This window comes from Leptonychotes weddellii, chromosome 7, assembly GCF_054177405.1.
Source record: "Leptonychotes weddellii isolate Sample4059 chromosome 7, ASM5417740v2, whole genome shotgun sequence".
Classification (NCBI taxonomy): Eukaryota; Metazoa; Chordata; class Mammalia; order Carnivora; family Phocidae; genus Leptonychotes; species Leptonychotes weddellii.
This window is the reverse complement of record NC_138375.1, coordinates 118,033,398-118,055,007: the sequence shown is the minus strand read 5'-3', so window position 1 is coordinate 118,055,007 and position 21,610 is coordinate 118,033,398.

Below are 21,610 nucleotides of genomic sequence, written 5' to 3'. Positions count from 1 at the left end.
ATATTTGAAGTGGGCTCTGGGGGCATGTCTCTGCACAGAGAAACCTAACATGAGGATCCATTTATAGGTCCATTCCGGGCTTGTGAAGTATCAGCAAAGCATGGTTCATCATGATGAAACTCTTTTTAAAGCTGCATTATGGATTCATGTGGTCGTTCAGTAGGAGCCACTAGAATATATACTGTGTCTTGTCAGTCTTCCTTTTCTGTGAGTGTTGTTCCTGAAGATCTGGCCAGTTGGCCCCTGAAGGGAGATAAAAGGCACTTTGGAAGGACTGTTGGCTCTCAGGAGCCAAATATTTTGATGGAGTATTTAGAATATTTAGAGCACAGGAAGATAGATTATGCCACTTGCAGACATATTTTAACCCATATCTACCACAGTACTTTGTGCTTTTATGTATACCAAGGTTATTTGTGACAGGTGGAGTTTATTTCTAACAGTCATAGAAAACTTCTGACTAATTCCAGGCTGGTGACGTTTGGAATGAAAAAGAAAACAACCTATACCTTTCATCATAGTTATCTGCTCTTCTTGGTAGGCTCTTCTTGGTTGTCCAGGGTTAGTTAAAGAACCTCACTTTGTCTCTTGCTCAGAATGGCTTTTCCCTCAGGCATCTCTTAAGGTTTTTATGCACAGAGGAAGGCCTTGAGACAGCAGAGCTGTGAGTGACTGGTTTGTCTACACTGCCTCCCATCATCCTTTGTCTGGGCTTTTTCTCCCTTCTGTCATTTATCCCAACATCCCCCAAATGCCCTCTGACTCTTATCTCTTCATCCCTGAGTTTCCTAAGAAATGACCTGTGAAATGAACGTTACTGGTGATTAAACTGACAAGGAGTCATTTTGTATTTCTTCTTAATATCAGCATTGTGGCCAAGAATGAAGTAACCCTTGTGAGATTTCAGATTTCAGTGAAAAATTGGAGGAGTAATCTGAGGCTGGGTGACTTGCAGTTATCTGGAAGTTTCTACATTATCCTTCCATAGAAACATACCTATATGTATCAGTTGGGTTTCCTAATTGAACACTGTGAGAGTTGGTGACTCCTTGAAAGTGCCTAAATGTGAACTCCCCACCCTCCAGCATTTTCTGCCTTGAAGAACAACTCTAGATTTTATAGACTACATTAATTAAAAGTAGAATAAGTGAGCCAAGCAGTTGCACTTCAGAGATTGATTGATTGATTGATCTTTCATTTATTTATTTGAGAGAGAGAGAGCAGTGTGGGGGCGGGAGGGCACAGAGGAAAAGAATCTCAAGCAGATTCCTCCCTGAGTGCGTATCCTGACCCAGGGCTCAATCTCACCACCCTGAGACCATGACCCAGAGCCAAAATCAAGAATCAGACATTTAACCGACCAAGCCACCCAGGTGCCCCATGCACTTCAAATTATATAAAAATCATAAACCAATATGATATGTTTTCACTGTGACACTCAAAACTCCTCTCCCTTTCCATTAATCACCTAGCAATTCTGAGACGCCAGCATTATATGGACGAAATACTGCTCATTAACCACCTCTTCACAGAGAAAGAATGCATGTGAACTGTTTCCTGAAAAATATAAGAGTGTTATCAGAACTTGAAGATGGTCTATTACAGTAAGACTCAGTTTGGAAAACACTTAAGAATACAACTTGAAAACCTTCCGTTATACAGATAGGGTCATAGAGTCTCAGTGATGGGAAGTAATTTGTCTGAACTCATAAAATACATTAGCAGCAAAGCTTGGATTATATTCTCTTTCCCAGGCCCTGTTCTTTCTTTTGCAGCATGCCGCCACTTCCATTTAGCAGTGGTATCGCATGTACATTTCAGTTAGTTTGATGTGAATTAGGTAGTAAATTTCATCAAAAAAAAAGAGACAAGAAAGAATCTTAGAATCATTATTTAGGCAGGTCATAAAGATTCAATATCCAAAGCATTGGAAAATTCTATGTCCTCCAACATTTTATCTTGAATAACTTCAAACCCAGAGACAGATTGGAGGAATAGTACAAAAAACGCCTACATACCTTTCACTTAGATTTGCTGATTGTTAACATTTTATCAAAATTTGCTTTCTCTTTCCTATTCACAAAATTTGCTTTCTCTTTCCTATTCACACGTATTGAACTATTTGAAAATAAACTGCCGATGTCATAACACTTCACTCCTGAATGCTTTCTAAAAATAAAGGATTTTCTTATATAGCCAAAACACATTGATGAAATTGAACACTGATACAGTAATATCTATTAATAACATGTAGCTTACATTGAAATTAGTCTAGGATAGTTCTCTTGCTTTTGTTTTGTTTTCATGACTTTGACGATTATAAAGAGATTAGATTAGTGGTGGTGGTGGTTTTTTTTTTTTTTTAAGCTTTTGGTAATTTAGATTTGTTTGATTATTTCCTTATGATTAGATTCAGGTTAAATTTTTTTTGACAACACCACCAAATAGAGAATGTTATGGCCTTTACCGTGCATCTGCTTTTTAAAGGTCACTTTTCTAATTTATAAGCAATCTGTACAGCCGATCATTTGCAACTGTGTGAATGCCTGTTCTTCAACAATTTCCATTCAGTAGTTTGAGCATTTATTAATGATGCTTTCCTGAATCAATTATCATATTGGTAGTTGCAAAACGGTGATTTTATAATTTATCATTTCTCACACATTTATTAGTTTGTATTCTTCTGTCAAGAAGAATTTTCCCTTCTTACTAAGGGCTCATAGGTTTTTTTCATTTTTAAAATTTTTTAATTTAATTTTTATTCAGAGCACATTAATTCATAACCTATTTTATATATATGTGTGTGTGTATATATATATAAAAGGCACATATATATATGCACATATATATATGCACATACACAAATATATATATATATATACACACACACATATATAACGGCCAAGTGAGAGGTCTTACAGGAGAGTTACTGTGTCCTTTGGCATCTGTACATCAATTTTTTGGCACGTCCTTAGTTTCTGGCATAACACATTTTTCCAGACTTGCTTTGCACATCTCCTACCTCATATCTGGTTATTAGCTCTAAGGAGTCCTGATTCCTTGTAGTGAGGAATTGTGTTTAGAAACCAATATATATATATATATATATATTTGCACATCTTTCTTCTACAAGAGGTAGAATAAAATTTCTGATCTTCTTATCTTACATATTTTGCTTAAGAATACATTCTAGCAGTTACTTCATATCTGTTATTAAAGGTCTTTCTTCTTCTTTTGTACAACTGAATGGTATTCCACAAATCACAATTCTTCCCTTATGTTTGGGTTTTTAGGTTGTTTCCAATATTTTTCTATTGTAAATAACACTAAATAAAAATGTACATATGTGTTTTTATATTACTGGAAGTGCATATTCATGGTAGAGTCAGTAAGATATCTGGGTTAAAAGATAAATACATACAGTTTCTCAGATATTTCCAAGTATAGGGATTGCACAATTTTGCACTCCCCTAGCAATGTAGGGAGTACTGTTTCTTATATTCTAACCAACAAAATATGTAGCCAAGCTTTTGAATTTTTGCGAATTTGATAAGTGAGAAGTGGTCTCAGTGTTGTTTAAATGTGTATTTCTTTTATTATGAGTGAGGTTCAGCTTTTTTTCATATATCTAAGATCTATTTATATATATTGATAATTAACTGTTAATCTCTTTTCCTATCAAGTTTTTACCTTTCTTTCTCTATTTTTAAGCGATCTATCTATATGTATTAAAGATCTTAGTCCTTTGCAGGCAACATATTTTAAAATATTTTTCTAGTTTGACAATTGTCTTTTAACTTCCTTATAATTTTTTTCATGCAATGTATTGTTTTAAAGTTACATTCATCAGCCTTTTGAAACTGCCTCTGAGTTTCTCACACCCAACATTATAATATTGAAATCATAATGTATTTTCTTCCAAAACTTTTTTGTTTTCAGTTTTTTACTCTTAGATTTCTGATCCATTTGAAGTTTATTCTGATATTTAGTGTGAAGTATGCATCTAATTTTTTCTTTTTCCAAATCGCTGCACAATATTCCCCACATCATTTATTAAAAAGTCTATTTTTTCTTCCAGTAATTTAGAATAATGTGTTTATCATATGTTAAATTTCTATATATTTTTGGATCCATTTCTAGACTTTCCACTGGTCTGTCATTCTATGCAGGTTTGAGTATTTTGAATATGTTTGATCTCATATGCTTAGTCCTAGAGTTTGCCTACCTATTCTCACATTTATTTTAACACATGAAATTACAATAAAACTTTCTAGCTCCAGGAAAAAAAAAAAAACTGGTATTTTTATTCGGAGCACATTCAATTCATATATAAACTTGGGAAGAACTACCATTTTTGCAATGTTGAATCTTTCTATCCAAGAACAGGGATGTATATTTTGTATCTTTCAGATCTCTTTCCCAGTTTGCATCATGTAAGTATTACATGTTTCTTAAGTTTATTCCTAAAGATTTTTTGTTGATATTGTAAATGGGATGTTCCTTTCTATTATAACTTCTAACTGATTATTGTTGTATAAGTGAAGACTTTTCATTTTTTATCATAATCTTAAATACTTCTTAACTTAGTTGAATTTATTGAGTGAAGTTTACCATTGATTCTTTGAGTACTCCTGTTATAGCATCGTATCATCTTCTAAGAGATAGCTTACTTCTTCATTCCCAGCCCTTTTCCTCTAATTGTTTTTTCCTTATTTAATTGCATTGATCAGTGCCCCAAATGCAATGTAAAATAAAGGTGCTGATAGTGGATATGCTTACTTTGTTCCTTACTTTATCGAAAATGAATCTCTTGTTTCCTCATTAAATAACATACTGGCATTACATCCGAGGTCCCATCCCATCTCTGTCTCTATCTTTATCTCCGACTCTGTGTCCATCTTCATCTCTGTCTTCAGCTTCACCTCTTTTTTTTTAATATTTATTTATTTATTTTAAAGAGACAGAGAGCGAGGGGGAGGGGCAGAGGGAGAGAGAGAATCCTCAAGCAGACTCCCCAGGACCCTGAGATCATGACCTGAGCCGAAATCAAGAGTCAGACGCTTAACCGACTGAGCCACCCAGGCACCCCTACCTCTTTCTTTACCTCTATCCTTGCCCCAATCTCTTCCCCTATCAATATTATCATCCTCTTCCTTAGAAATAGATAGCATCCAAAGTAGGATTGTAAATCATGCTTAACCCAAAATATAGAAGCCATGCAGTGCTAAACTTATTAATAACTAAACAATGTGGACAATAGCAAAATACAGGTTCTTTTTTTTTTATTTTTTGGAGTGCCCTAAGACCATCAACACACTTCCACAAATGTCCTTTCTCTCCTTCATAAGGATATCTTTTGGTTTCAATTTAGTGTGCACAGCTTTAAACAATGTGTACACAACATTACTTGAACAGAGAGCCATTTCAACAGAACACACCCATATTATGCCCCTTTAGATATGCAGCTTAAGGGGCCGTTTTGCAATGAATCATGCCCTATAAACCCATATATACATATATTTGCACATCTTTCTTATACAAGAGGTAGAATAAAAAATCTGATCTTTTTATCTTACATGTTTTGCTTAAAAATATATTCTAACAATAACTTCATATCTGTTCTTAGAGGTCTTTCTTCTTTTGTACACCTGGATGGTATTTCATGAACCATAATTTTTCCCTTATGTTTGGGTTTTTAGGTTGTTTCCAATATTTTTCTGAGTTAATAGAAAAATGATCAATTATTCTATTTTTAAAAGTCTATCCTACTAAAAGTATTTTATAAGGATTCCTTATGTGGTGGTGGGTATTGAGGAGGGCACATTCTGCATGGAGCACTGGGTGTTATGCACAAACAATGAATCATGGAACACTTCATCTAAAACTAATGATGTATGGGGATTAACATAAGAATAAAAAAAAATTAAAAAAAAAAAAAAAAAGGATTCCTTATGATCTTCCTGCTAGCAAATACCACTAATGTGTTTTTAGGAGGTCATCTTGTTTACAATGGGATTTGACTGGGTCATTTTTTCTTCCCCAGAGGTCTCCAGTAAAAGGAGAAGAATACAGTACAGGCCTGTCGTGTGTGTCACTGTGGTGTGTGTATTCTCTCTCTCCCTCTCTCTCTCTCTCTCCACACACACACACACACACACACACACACTCTGTATATATAATTTTTTTTTTGAAGCAGGACAAGAAATGTCATTGAATGTTTCCATAAGGAATAGATGTTGAGGGGCACCTGCGTGGCTCAGTTGCTTAAGCATCTGCCTTCAGGGGTCATGATCACAGGGTCCTGGGATTGAGCCCCTCATCGGGCTCTCTGCTCAGCAGGGAACCTGCTTCTCCCCCTCCCTCTGTGTTCTCCCTCTTGTTCCCTCAAGTAAATAAATAAAATCTTTAAAAAAAAATAGGTGTTGAATTTTTTTAAAGGCATATAAGCATCTATTGAGGTAATTATTTGATATTTCTCCTTAGATCTCTTAATATAATTTATTGTACTAATGGATTCCTACTATTGAACCACCTTTGCATTCTTGAAATAAATCCTATGGGTTTATTGTGCATTATTATTTATCCAAATGCAGTATTGTATTTTATTCTTAGTCTTTAGTATTTTTGCTTTGATATTCATAGGTAAGTTTGGTCTTTGTCTATGTGTGTGTATGCATGTGTATGAGAGGGATATCCTGCTTAAGTTTAGGTGTTAATGTTATACTTGTTTCATAAAAGAAGTTTGGGAATTTTTTCATTCACTTTATATCCTCTGGAACAACATTTAATGTATCTGTTTTTTAAAAACTTGGTGGTATTTCCCTATAAAATCATTTGGACGTTGGCCTTTTTTTTGTGGAGTAGAAATTTGATACCTTTATTTCTTCTGTGGAAATTGGTTTACTCAAACTTTCTGTCTTAATTGGAGTCAATTTTGGTAAATTGTGTTTTCCTAAATAATTATCAATTATTTTATATGGATATTGACATTTTTGGATAAATTGTGTAGTCTCTTTGTTTTAATTTCTTCTGTTTCACTGGTCATTTTTCTTCCTTATTGTTTAAAGTTTATGAATTTGTGGCTTTCAGTTCCGTCCATGTATTTCTGGTACACTATGTTGACATTTTATTACTCTTTAAGAAACACAGGAATTATAGTTTGTATCTCCCCTTTCACTCAAGAATTATTTTACACAGTTTCTTTTTATAAATATTTAGGACGCTTCTGATTTTTGTTACTAATTTTTTGTTTTATTGTATTGTCATCAAAGAATTGTTTTTCTATTATTTCTATTTTATGGAACTTACCCAGGCTGTCTTTATGACATGATATTTGGTCAATACTTGTGCAAGTTGTATTGTGTTGGAGAAGGAATATTCTCTATTTGGGAGTTATAGAGTATAATACATATTTTAATACTTACCTTATTCGTCCTATTGTATAGGTCTTCTATATTCTTACCTATTTTTTGTCCACTTGATCTCTTTGGGACTAAGATTGTTATGATAATGTTTCCCCTTTTTAGTGGGTTTCTCTCTATTTTCCCTTTCCTTTCTTATAATTTTTGCTTTGTGAAAGTGACTGATGTTTCTGGTACATAGATTTTCATAAATACTGTATCTTCTTTGTGAATTATGGCTTTTAGCTTGTCAAAAGAAAATTCAGAGAGCTTTACTTAATGTGAATATTTTATTGAGCGAGAAGTAAACTGAAAATAGGGAGACTTCAAATCAGAAAGAGGTATAAAGCTCAGGGGCATGTCATTTCAGGATAGCTTATTACGTGAGAATGGGTGAGTTGTTTTTACAGGGATTGGTTATTACAAGGGATTTTTACAGACAGTGGGGCATTGGTTAAAAATGATTTTCTTGTATCATTTTAGGAAGATGTCTTCAGTTTTATTTGTGATTACCAGAGGTCTTTACAAGAAATCGCCTACATTAAATTTTGCTGACATTCATGAAATAAGCTAGATTAAGTTTTGCATATGTGGCCAAACTAGTTTTGTCTGCTTGTGGGATTGTCAAGCCTGGTTTCCATTTTATTTTAGCAAGTATTATAAGCTGTTTTTTTTTTTACATTCAATGCCTTTGTATCTGAATTCTAGTCTGTTTGTTATCAGGAAATAACTCCTGTTTCCTTATTGTTTCGTTTGCCTGTTGTGCCTTTGCCCATACCTTTATTTTTAGGCTTTCTGAATTACTTTATTTAAGATAGTATCTCCTACATACATCATTGGATTTTGCTTTGCAAAAATTCCATGTTTTATTAAATAGACATCTAAGCTATTGTTATTTTGTCTTAAGGCAATGGGGTGTAAGAATTTACGGGAGTCAAAGGATTATCAATTATGTGCAGTAGGAAGAACAACTTATTTTACCACATTGCATTGTTTCCATCCCTAGATAGATGTTATGTAGTTGGTTTTAATTACATCACTTTAAGGGCAGAGCACATTTTTTTAGTTTGCATCTTGAAGGAAAAGAAGTACCAAAAAGAATGTAAAAAAGGATTTGGAATACATTGTTCTAACTTTTATAAGAATATACTAAGGGCTTAGAATAAAAATGAATCTCAAAGGCTATAAAGTACATAAAATTTGGGAGATAAGGTTTTCCTTCCACGTTCCCTCTTTACTATCAGCAAATATTTGGACAATCATTTTAACTCTCTAAGCCTCGGCTCCCTTATAGAGAAACTGGAGATAAAATTAGCTCTGCTACCATCCTTTCAGAATTCTTGTAGCCATGAAAGTGTTCATCTCCATAATTCATCCTTGATAAGGTGCCATTCTCTAGCACAGCCTTGATCCTGCTGCTGATCTTGTGAATCTCCTGTAATGGCTTTCCTTTATCTTTATGTGTTTAAATAATTAAAATATTTTTATCTATTAATAAATCCATACACGGTATACTTGGCAATATTCTGCTCCACACTTCATATGAGCTCTAGTCCTCTGTCAGTAACCACTCAAATTTTGATTTTAGTTTTCGTGTGTGTGCATTTGCTTTCCTTCCTCTAAGTACCATAAACATTTACTATTTGTTGGTTTATCAATTTGAGATGGTACATATTGCTTCTCCACAATTAAAAATGAGGATTATTTCCAATTGAACATCATCTTTCCTTTTCTTCCCAATATTTAAGAGAGATGATAGTTTTTATTCTTCCTACTTGTAACTTTAACATGCTTATACCTCATCGTATTGTTTCATCAATTCTAGGCATAGGCAAACTTATTCCTTGTTCCCTGTCATTCCTTCTCACCACTCCTTCCTTAACTACGTCCTCAACTTCTGTCAGCTCCACCTCATAGATAGGGTTATGGCTGATATACTTCACAGACTCCTCTGTTTCCATATTACTTGTTTATAGAAAAGTCATAGACAAGGATTAATTTTAAAAGATGAATTCAAATGAACAGTATTTATATTATTGTCTCATTTTTACATTGGTATTATAACTCCAATTACATTCCCTTTTCTGGGTTCAGATATCATTATCCTTATGCTCCTCAAAGGAGCATGTACCTAGCATCAAAGTTAAAAAGACTGTTTTCACATAAAAATTCATCTTTGTAGCTTGATTCAGTTTTGGACCATGAGTTTCTTGCATTTCTGTTTCCTTGTTGAGAGAAGTAATCTTCCAGCTTCTTTTCTGAGTTATTAACTGTTTGACTCAATTTCATTCTTTTGGAGATACTCTTTGAGGAGCTTCACCTTCTCTTCTAACTTGACCCCATTCAAGACTAATATTCAACTAGTACATACCAGTACAACTGTGTTCATTTTTAAGACAATGAAATATTTGTGTATCAAAAGGAAGACATTTAAAATAATATCTTAATAAGTGGTAAAATCAATTAGAACATAAGTTTACATATAAATGCATTATTTCGAGCGGCATCCTAGGATGCTGTGATGACCATTGATGATGGACCTTCTTCTGTCATAATATCTGAGAAGCTACCTGCCGGTTAGGCCAGCAAGGCAATATAGCTTTCTTTACAGTGCACCCTGTGATTTAGGCTAGTCAGTTCTCTTCTATACTCTAAAGAATTCATACTTTGCATGTTAGCATCATAACTCTTTCGCAAAGTTATTAGTGAATTGTTTTGATATTTGTAAAATCAAGAATTAATAGTGAAATATTGATTAATAAAAAATGCTGATTTCTTGCCTCCTGGGTTAGTCACCATTTCATTTCACTGTCTCAGTTTTCCTCTTGTTTTTATAGAGTAAACCTCAAGTCTTTTTTTCATTTAAAAAAAAAGTGCAGATGACAAAATTTGAGCCCTTGCATTTCTGAAAATCAATTTATTGAGCACTCAAATTTAATTGGTAGTTGGAATGGCATAAAATCATTGATCAAGTACCCTCTTTTCTCACACTCTGAAGGTATTACTTAATTTTTTAGCATCCGCTGTTGCCAATCTTCTTACGAGATACATGGCTGTGTACCTACTACACAACCTGATACTGATTGCTTTGCTAATGATGTTGCTCAGTAGGCCCTTCCAATGCAAATATTTTTACTCTGAGATACTTTCTTATATTACTTATTTGACAATATCTTTCCCTATATTTTCACACTTGTTTCTTTTAGTATTCCTAATAGTTGAAAGATGAAATGATGCTCTGTTTCTCATGATGCTGTATTTCCTAATATTTTCCCTTTTTTCCCGTTTTTTCCTTCACACGCAGAGGAATATCTTCCATGTAATCATCCCTATTTTCTATTGAATTTTCCATTTTGGATATCATTACTTCTAATGGATAAAAATTGTTCATTTTTTCAATGTTCCCATTCTTCTGCACACTTACTTGTTTCCTGAATTTGAAACCAGGCAACAAGTTAGGAAGATTAGAAACATCCTGCTAAGAATGTTTCAGGAATGCTTTTCTTATGCAAATTGTCTGCTTTTGTCTATCTTTTCATCTAGCTATTTCATTTACCTTCCTCTTCCTTTTTAGTTTTTATTTTATTCCTCATCTAAGAGCCTTAGTTTCCTTTCCATTCTCTATAGGACTTCCTTACCCATTTTTGTTTCTTTCATGTTTCCACTTCGAGGAATAATATGAAATCTGGAATAGTGGCTACTGTAAAATGATCTTATCTTTTGCTTTTTATGTTCTAGAGTAACTTGCTAATAACTTAATAAACTCTTCCCTTCCCTCCTGCCTCCTTTCAGTGTGAGTGTGAATGAAAGTTTGTGTGGAATTTTAGGCTTCCAGTGTTTCAATGTTGTTTTGCAAAACACTTAGCAAAACTTTTTTAGAAGGTGACTGAGATAAGGATGATTACATTTATAATACACATAATTTAGGTAACCTCATGGAAACCTGGAAGCACTAAAAGTTAATATTGCTGATTTTAAATTATTATAGATCAAGAAAGGCATTTTCTATAGAAATAGTATTTAATTTCAGAAGTTTGAGAACTTTTTTTAATTTAAAATCAATTATCCAACGTATAGTACATCATTAGTTTCAGAGGTAGAGTTCAGTGATTCATCAGTCTTATATAACACCCAGCGGTCATCACATCACATGCCCTCTTTAATGCCCATCACCAGTTACCCCATCCCCCCACTCACCTCCCCTTCCTCAGCCCTCAGTTTGTTTCCCAGAGTCAAGAGTCTCTCATGGTTTGTCTACCTCTCTGATTTCTTCCCATTCAGTTTTCCCTCCCTTCCCCTATGATCCTCTGTACTATTTCTTATATTCCACATATGAGTGAAACCATATGATAATTGTCTTTCTCGGGGCGCCTGGGTGGCTCAGTCGTTAAGCGTCTGCCTTCAGCTCAGGTCCTGATTCCAGGGTCCTGGGATCGAGCCCTGCATCCAGCTCCCTGCTCCTCGGGAAGCCTGCTTCTCCCTCTCCCACTCTCCCTGCTTGTGTTCCCTCTCTCGCTGTGTCTCTCTCTGTCAAATAAATAAATAAAATCTTCAAAAAAAAAATTGTCTTTCTCTGATTGACTTATTTCACTTAGCATGATACTCTCTAGTTCTATCCACGTCGATGAGTTTGAGACATTTTTAAGTCTTAGCATGATAACTCTAAAAAAATCTGAAGGAAGATATAGAAAGCAACTTTACTAAATTGTATTTAATAATTCTACACATAACTTTTTGATTATTCTGGAAAAGTCATAATTATTTATTAATATTATCTCAATTAAGAGTAGTTTATCTTTACCTAAAATTTTTTTTCTAGTTCTGTGTAAACAGCATCACTATCTTACAATAAAGTATGGTCAGAGAATCACTTGGGGGAAATAATAACTTTTTCTAATATATGTTAGTTGAAATTGCTTTAAGTCCAAGTTACATACCTAATGTATATAAAATACAAAATGACAAGTACTGTACCGGGCCCAGCTAAAAACCAAATGCAGTCCACATCTTATCATTAATTGTTTCTATTAAATCTGTTAAACCGTGGCATTCAAATACCCCCCCTTTTCTTTCATCTAAAGCCATTGTTCATTTGATGATCTTACAGCAATAGGTGAAATAAGTGCACAAAAAAAATCTATTAGATAAGCCTTTTGATTTGTCTGATTCACAGAGAATATTTTTTTTTTTTTAAAGATTTTATTTATTTATTTGACAGAGAAAGACACAGCGAGAGAGGGAACACAAACGGGGAGTGGGAGAGGGAGAAGCAGACTCCCCGCCGAGCAGGGAGCCGGATGCGGGACTCGATCCCGGGACTCCAGGATCATGACCTGAGCCGAAGGCAGTCGCTTAACCAACTGAGCCACCCAGGCGCCCTTTGATTCACAGAGAATATTAACAGAAAAATTCACAAGAAAGTAGTACCATCAGTTGTGGCCTCAAGTGCCTCAGGACCCACCATAGCTTGCCAAAGGTCATCCTAAAGAACATACATCACAACGCCATCTGATATCTCTTCAGAGCCTGTTAAATAGAAATGGTTACCTATTTCAGTTGAGCCACAAATTCAATTCCTGCAGTAATTTGAGATAAATTTCTTTAGTGCTCCCTTGTATTTTCCCCAGTCAATTTGTCACTTAGGACAGAGTGAAGAGGAATAGATTATGTAGCTGAATGCCTGGACAAATTTAAAATGAGGCAATGCATGTGATTATTCCTCTACCAATTTGTGGTATTGTGTGGCCTACCAAAGATAATGCTGTGCCACTTGGAACCATGAGTTCTGCCACCAGATGAAAATTGTACCAACCAGTGCCAGCACCATCCAGTGGGCCAGTCATCCAAAACTCGGAAGAGACAGAAACACTTTCACTCCCAAGATCTTTGAAATGCAATAGAGACACTTGCTGCAGATATTGGTCCCACTGTATTATTTCAGGAAGAAAGGTGTCTTTCTTAAGGACAAGGACAAAGCAAGTTTGTGGCACTGTGATCTTTCGCACAGCAACTGAAGGGCTTACAGTTGGAGCAGGGGAAAGGGGGGCAAGTAAAAAGACCCTGGCAAGAATCAGCATCTGTGTTTTGAAACTGTAAAAACAAAATGCAATGTCTTTGCTCAGTGATAAAGTGAGATTAAACTGCTGCCACTCCTTTTCCCGCCCTTTATCTGGGTTCAAAATTAATTATGCTTTTCAGTCAGATCTATGGTATGATGAACTTAGAATTCCCTTGTCTGCAGAGTCAGACATCCAGGCTTGTGTTCTGCTGAGGAATGCCTATCCTGTTTAAAATGGTTTGTATACATTCCATACTTAGAGATTGTGATTCACAGCTAAAACTTCAGCCAGTGGTTACCCCACATCCAATAATAGGAAAACCCGGACATGGGGTCTGTTCAACTGATAGTCTGGACACATCGTCAGTCCAAACACACTGACTGCATCAAGGGTTTCTGGCCCATCCACACTGACTAGTTTAGATGCCCAGATAGGCCTGACCTGCTAGTTCATACCAAGCATCCTGTATGAGGATACCCTTCATCCCCCTGACCAACTCAGCTCACAATTTTCATCTGCTCTCTTCTTGTAGTTATAAGAAAGTATGCTTTTCAATTACTCCAGTCTCTGAATACAAAAGCATCCAGGAACAACATTAAAAACAGTGACCATTTTTTCTTTCTCTTTTCTTCTTTTCTTTTCTTCTTCTTTTTTTTAAAATAAAGGCTACTGCTTACAGGACTCTGGCAAGTAGTGATTGGCTTGAGACTAATTCAGAGTATTTATTTATCAATCTTTTAGAAATCCATCTTGGATGGATCACACATCGAAAGCATCACAAAGATGTCTCCTATTTTATTTTTTTTAAAGATTTTTTATTTATTTATCTGAGAGAGAGAATGGGAGACAGACAGAATGGGAGACAGAGAGCATGAGAGGGGGAGGATCAGAGGGAGAAGCAGACTCCCCGCTGAGCAGGGAGTCCGATGCGGGACTCGATCCCGGGACTCCAGGATCATGACCTGAGCCGAAGGCAGTTGCTTAACCAACTGAGCCACCCAGGCGCCCCATGATGTCTCCTATTTCAAACTTAACAGTGCCAGGGCACCTGAGTGGCTCAGTTGGTTAAGCATCTGACTCTTAGTTTCAGCTCAGGTCATGATCTCAGGGTCATGAGATTGAGCCCCATGTCGGGCTCCACACTAGGCAGAGTCTGCTTGTGATTCTCCCTCTCCCTCTGCCCCTCCCCCGCTCATGCACCCCTCCCAAATAAATAAATTCTTAAAATAAATAAGTAAACTTAATAGTGTGTAAAGTATAAGAATTATACATTTTGATAGAATCACCTTCTATAATTTGTAGTTAGTAATGGAAAAGTATATGAAACTATGTCAGAATTTTAATTACTGGGCTCTAGTGTGATGTCTTAGAGAAATTATGTTGCCAGTTGTGTTTATAATGAACTATATTAGTGTACTTGTTTGACTAGTGACTATAGTGATCACTAGCTTGGTATAGTTTCTATTTAGTACAGGTTACAGGTACTCAGGGAAACCAACTTGAGTGATAATTCCTTCGTGTTTGCTGTAGCATCTCTTCATTTCTTTGTTGTAGAAGGAATTATAGGATACTTGGCACACCTCTGTCAGCCTCACCCGTGGAACCCTGACTGCTTTGCATGTAACATGTTTGATGCTACATTTAACATGTTTGATAAATTTCAGTTGTGACAGTTATACTTTTATGATCCTATAAAATGGAAGGCCATTTTAGAAGGGAAGATAATTTGCTCTATTTGAGAGAGAACAGACAAAATGTTTTTGTAAGGTCTCTCTTTTCTTTTTTCTTTTTCTGAGTGGGAATGAAAAAGAAGCTGCCTGAACAGGTACTGTTCCTATGATGCCACCACCATTAATCTGCTGGCTCTCAGACTCAGCTGTGGGTATGCATATATTCTTTGAATATAAGAACCCATATCACCTAGTTGAGTACTGCTTTTCACAAAATACAGAGATAAAATGACTTGTCTCCAATACTGATTTCCTAGGTAAAAGCATAAACACATGCCATAAATATTCAGAATCGACCTTCATGAAAATCCTCTATGAATTAATGCCTCATATAGATGCTCTGAATTTAAAGATCAGGTGATTTATGGTAACACAAAAATACTAGACTCTGGTTAAACATTAGAAAGTCATTTATCAATTCTATTATACTTATTTTTCTTTCCCATCCCAAGAACAAATAATTTATTGTCATATTCTCATTCCGCTTCTTCTCTACAATAGGATTTCTAGGCCATCTGCTTTTATCTCCACACATAGCACGACTGTCTCTCACAGGGAACGAGACTTAAGCACGTCAAAAGTATTTTCTATGAAGTTTTTGTGACAAACACTGTAATAGAAATTCTGTTACTGTAATAAGGATAACAGACACTTTTTAGTTGACAACTCTGATATATTAATGGGTAAATGAACTGTGATTTAGAACAACTAAATGCTTAAAAGGATTTAATATCATGCAGTGTCAGGAAAAAAAAGAGAACATGCTTAATGGCACATTAATTAATGCTGAATTAAAATTGAGTTCTATGAGTTACAAATGCATCGGGGACTTGGTTTTAATCTTTGCAACCACAATGGAGAACATAAATGAACAACCGAGCAGAGAATGCTGTCAACTGTGTTATTCCATCTTACAGGAAAGCAACTGCCTATGAGAAAATTTCTCTGCAGGCAAAGTGGAACTCATAATTGACAGCAAAAGGCAGAAAGGAAGACAGTGTCATAAGCTTTATGGAAGCATTCCAGAACTCTAAATTAGAAAAATCTTTCCTTCCACACTTTGACCCCAAGGAGCCTATTGAATCCTGATTTTTGTGTCTGAAGTTCACTAATAGAAGGGTGCTGAAAAAAAGATGGAAATTTAGACAGTAAGCCCTTTCTCTAGCAGAGAATACACACATGCACACACAGGCAAACTGAAAACCTCTTGGAAGTATACCTTTGATAGCCTTCTTTGAGTGCCATTGTGAGAAATTCTGACTTTCAGGACCCACTCTAAGGTCAGGCCCTCCCCAAGGGGCAGATTCATCTCACTGATCCCAGAAGTCATGACTTCTTTCATATGATCCCATCAGCTCTTAAAGCCTAGTAAAAACTGGCAAGGCATCTCTCCTGTCTGTGCTCAGATTGCTGGATAATAATTTGTCATCTTGTTCTCTGTTCTCCACTTTCTTTGTATTTTCTCCTGAGAAGCTTCCTTGCCCCTGACCTGACACAGGATCATCCCCCCTGATTCCTCATTTTTATAGAACCTGTGCCTCTGGCCAGGTATCTGTCCCCCACTGTGTGGTTATGTCTGTTAGGGGCTTCCTGTCCTCCTCCGTCTCTAACTCTCTTGAACAAATTTTTTCAGGCTTAGTTTGACATTAACCCTAATTACACAAGACTATATCTGGAAATGAGAAGCAACTAATATGAAAATAAATGCTTGTGGGAAAGATGTGCAAATTCACTTGGAAATGTTAGGCAAATGTCAGTTTATTATTCTAAGCTGAAATGCAAATACAGCCCATCTTGACTTCACCTTCCCATTACTAAAACTAAGTGAAGGGGCGCCTGGGTGGCTCAGTCGTTAAGCATCTGCCTTCGGCTCAGGTCGTGACCCTGGGGTCCTGGGATCGAGCCCCGCATCGGGCTCCATGCTCCGCAGGAAGCCTGCTTCTCCCTCTCCCACTCTCCCTGCTTGTGTTCCCTCTCTCACTGTGTCTCTGTCAAATAAGTAAATAAAATCTTTAAAAATAAATAAATAAATAAATAAAAACTAAGTGAAATTATTGGCAAGTTAATGGATTTTCTGGCAGGTACTTCCCTCCTTCTGTGAAATAATCTAGGTCATTAAATCTTTCAGTAACTGTTTGTGGGTCACTTACACAGGTTTAAATAAAGAGAACTATACTTTTTCTTTTGTTATACCACACAAATTGCATGGAGATACAGATTTAATCGGCAGTATAGACATTCCCAAATGGTTCCCTTGTGAATTAGGACAGAGATAGGCATTTGAACTTTGAAATGGAAAGGAGCAAACCTCACATTCAACCACTGTCTTTCACTGGTTTGAATTTGGGGATTCATATGTTTAACATTTTGTAAATATAAAAATGACGTATGAGAAAAAGCCTTAACAGAGAGGAAAATGTATATTCAATCTTAAAGAAATATTTGCCCTTAGTAAGTTGGCTGTTTTCTTCTTTGTAACAAATGTATATAGTTTAAAGAGCTTTCTCAATTTAAACTCACCACATAAAACTTGGAAAATGTCATAGAAACTGATTATTCCTGGAACATATCCCAGGATATTACTTACTAAAGACTTCCTAGGAAAATTCATTTTGATTTAGGCCTAAATCTTGGATCAGATACTTTTAAAGGCTATGAATATATGCATTATTTACCAAGGTAGGGCTTTTTAGAAGTTGTTCGTACATAAAATGTCCCATCCTTAATACATAAACCTGAACTAAAACTAAACCTGCAGGGTATTCATGACAATTCATGCAAAGTAAGAATTATGCAGAAAAGTGCATCCTTGCATACTAAAAATGGAAAACACTGTCCCTACCCAAGTCCCTGCTCCCTTGTTAAGACAGTCAGACTTCAGCAATAAAAAGCTTTCCCTCAAGAAACTCAGTATGCTTATTAAGAATCTGCACCTCATGTCCCTGAGGGCAAGTTTACTTTCCTAGTCTACCTCTCCCTCTTTCCTTCAAAGTTTTCACTCCACTTGATTACTTTCCCTTACTTTTCTCAGAATGTGACTATTTTTTCTGCCTCTCCATTTCTCTCAGACCATATGGAGGGTTTCGTCATTAAAGGACCTGATTATACTTTCCCTCTACCACAGAGCTTTGGCAGATTACCCCAGAGCCCCCTTCCTGAGCCGCATGCGTTGGCTCTCGTGGTCTGTGTCAGCTTCCTAGGCCTTTACCATTAATTCCTAAGTATCATGAGTTTTTGTTTGTTTTGTTTTTTGTTTTGCAGTAGTTTTCTCTCCATTCAGATGGCAAACTTCATAAAGTGGGCAATGACCCTGATTTTTTTAAATCCCCCCCTTCTATTATAGTGCCTTGCCCATTGTGTATACTGAGTAGATATTGGTGTTTTGAATGCCCCAATGAAGTAACTAAAGATACCCTGAACATTTCACATCAATGTTCTTACTCTTTGAGTCCAGCTTGGACTGTGCTTAAACTGAATATTAGGTATTTGTTCAGACCCCACAGATAGAGTGCTGCTCAAAGAATGGGCTGGAGACCCTGGCTGGAGCAAGACATGTTTGCTTGTGGCCCCTGCCCAGATGTGAAGTTAGGTCAGAATGTAAATAAACTATCCACTAAGCACACTATAGAGTTCAGCTGACCTTTTTTTTTTTTTTTTTTTTTAAAGCAAGCCTTTCTCAATGAAGCAAGCATCAGTACACTAACAAACACGGAGATAGGGGTTCTGTTTTTATATGAGGATAGCAGGCACCTTCTAGTTGACAATTCTGATATGTTAATGGGAAAATGAATTGTGATTCATTTGATTTAAATTTCAGTGGAAACTTCTTATCTCATGTTGGACCCATAACAAACAGTTCAAACCTTAAGCAGCAGTGGTCACATCACATGTATTTTGTACTTTGCTGTGTATAGACTTTATGTTCTTGAATCTGCAATTTCCTTAAGCCTCAGTTTCTTCATCTACAAAATGAGAATAATCATGTATTCTGCACAAAAGTTTCATAAGGAGGGACGCCTGGGTGGCTCAGTCAGTTAAGCGTCTGCTTTCGGCTCAGGTCATGATCCCAGGGTCCTGGGATCGAGTCCCACATCAGGCTCCTTGCTCAGCAGGGAATCTGCTTCTCCCTCTGCCTGCCTCTGTCTCTCTCTCTCTGACGAATAAATAAAATCTTAAAAAAAAAATAAATGCAGAAGCCTTTTCACATTTAGACCATAAATTGTTCAGTACTGAGACTTTAACCAATTAAAAAAAAAAAAGTTTCATAAGGATTAAAATTTTGAAATGTATGAAAAGCTTTTAGCCCATGACCTGGTACCTATTAGCTTTAAGTAATGGTGCCCGTGATTGTTATATAAGTTATATCAGAATGCATAATTATAAAATTTTAATACATTTATTATTATATTTAGTTATAAATATAATTAAAAGAAAACATTTAAGTCCCCTGAATAAACCTTTAGGAAATCAAGAAACCATTCTCGTAGCGAGATACAGGCTTCAGAAGATATGAGCAGGTTCTATCAAGACTTAAATGTGCCTCAAGAAAGAAGGTAATCCTGCTATCTGCAACAACACGGATGAACCTTGAGTACATTCCACTAAGTGAAATAAGCCAGTCACAGAAGGACAAATACTGCATGATTCCACTTATATAAGGAGCCTAAAGCAGCCAAACTCATAGAAGCAGAGAGTAGGATGGTGGATGCCATGGACTGAGGGAAGATGGAAATGGGGAGTTGCTATTCAAAGAGCATCAAGTTTCAGTTGTGCAAGATGATTAAGGTCTAGATATCTGCTTTATGACATAGTTTAAAGCACTGTATGGAACCCTTAAATTTTGTTTAGAGGGAAAACTTCATGTTAAGTGTTTTTACCACAATTTTTTAAATAGTACAAATAACTTTATAGGCATGGGTGTGTAGTACCTAAGGTTCAAAATAGATGAAACTGTATTATGCATTGTAGAAATTCTAAGATTGATTCCTCTTTTTTATTTAATTTTTTTATTGAGGTATAATTAACATACAACATTTTATTAGTGTCAGGTACACAACATCATTTGCTATTCGTATGTATTGCAAATGAAAAGCACAATAAGTCTAGTTAACATCCGTCACCATATAGTGTTGCAGATTTTTTTCTTGTAATGAGAACTTTTAAAATCTGTTCTTAGCAACTTTCAAATATGCATACAGTATTATTAACTATAGTCACCATGCTGTACATTCCATCCCCATAGCTTATTTATTTTATAACTGGAAATTTTTACCTTTTGAATTCTTTCACCCATTTGGCCCTCCTGTCACCCCGTGTCTCTGGCAATCAACAATCTGTTCTCTGTATCTGTGAGCTTGTTTGGTTTTTTGGAGGGGAGGAGGTGGTAATCTATTTATTTGTTTTAGATTCCACAAATAAGTAAGATTTTGCAGTATTTGTCTTTCCTATGTGAGTTAGTTCACTTAGCAAAATACCCTCAGGGTCCATATTCCATTGTATATATACCACATTTTCCTTATCCATTCATTCATTAATGGACACTTAGGCTGTTTCCATATTTTGGCTATTATAAACAATGCAGCAATGAACAAGGAAAGGAAACATATCTTTTTCATTTAGGGTTTTTATTTTCTTTGGACAAATACCCAGAAGTGGGAATGCTGGATCATATAGTAGTTCTGTTTTTTATTGGGGCGGGGGGACTTCTATACTGTTTTCCATAGTGACCAATTTACATTCACACCAACAGTGCACAAGGGTTCCTTTCCTCCACATCCTTGCCAACACTTATTTCTTGTCTTTTTGATGCTAGCCATTCTAACACGTGTGAAGTAATATCTCATTATGGTTTTGATTTGCATTTCCATGACAGTTAGTAATGTTGAGCATCTTTTCATGGGTGTTGGCCGTCTGTACGTCTTCTTTGGAAAAATGTCTATTCATAACCTCTGCCCATTTTTTAATCACATTGTTTGTATTTTTGCTTTAAGCTATACGAGTTCTTTATATATTTTGGATATTAACCCCTTGTCAGATATTTGATTTTCAACTATTTTCTCCCATTCTGTAGGTTGCCTTTTCATTTTATTAATGGTCTTATTTGCTATGCAGAAGCTTTTTAGTTTGATGTAGTTCCACTTGCTTATTTTTTATTTTGTTCTCCTTAGTTTCACTGTCAAATGCAGAAAGTCATTGTCAAGACCTCTGTCAAGGAGCAACTGCCTGTGTTTTCTTCTAGGAATTTTATGGTTTCAAGTTTACGTTCAAGTCTTTAGTCTCTTTGAGGATAATTTTTTTTTTATTCTTATGTTAATCCCCATACATTACATCATTAGTTCTAGATGAAGTGTTCCATGATTCATTGTTCGTGCACAACACCCAGTGCTCCATGCAGAACGTGCCCTCCTCAACACCCACCACC